We start from the raw sequence: 569 nt of genomic DNA on the forward strand, positions 1-569 counted from the left end.
TATAATTTTTTCCCTTTCTTTACTAAAATATGTAAATTAATATATATATTTTTTAATTGCAAATTTTAAAATATTTTTATATATTGATATAATTTTAAACACGTAATAATAATTATAATATAATATTATATTATTTTTTATTTTAAAATTGAAAATAATTTTTATCTAATAAAATTTATTTTTCAACTTTTTAATTTTATTTTCTTATTTACATACATAAACTTAAAAATTCATTATTATAATATAATTTCAAAAACTTTAAATTAGTTTTGAAAAAATTTAAATTAAATAGTAAAACGGCTTAAATACACCGGTCTAAAAAAACAACCAATGACGTAATCCGTTTCAAATAAAACAGGCTATGTAATTGGCTGGCTTATACAGATGTATTAAAGCCGCTTAATCAGACAATGTACTGTACACTGGAATTAACGAAAATCGAATTTGCAATATATTTTTAAAAGTTTCAATAATTTAATTTTTATTTTCCATTCAATACAGATCATTAAAATGAGTGTTTTATATAATTTAAATAAAAAAAATGATGCATTTTAAAAATGGTTTACAGA

The sequence above is a fragment of the Centruroides vittatus genome, unplaced genomic scaffold (genome assembly GCF_030686945.1).
Source record: "Centruroides vittatus isolate TY-2023 unplaced genomic scaffold, ASM3068694v2 contig_975, whole genome shotgun sequence".
Taxonomy (NCBI): Eukaryota; Metazoa; Arthropoda; class Arachnida; order Scorpiones; family Buthidae; genus Centruroides; species Centruroides vittatus.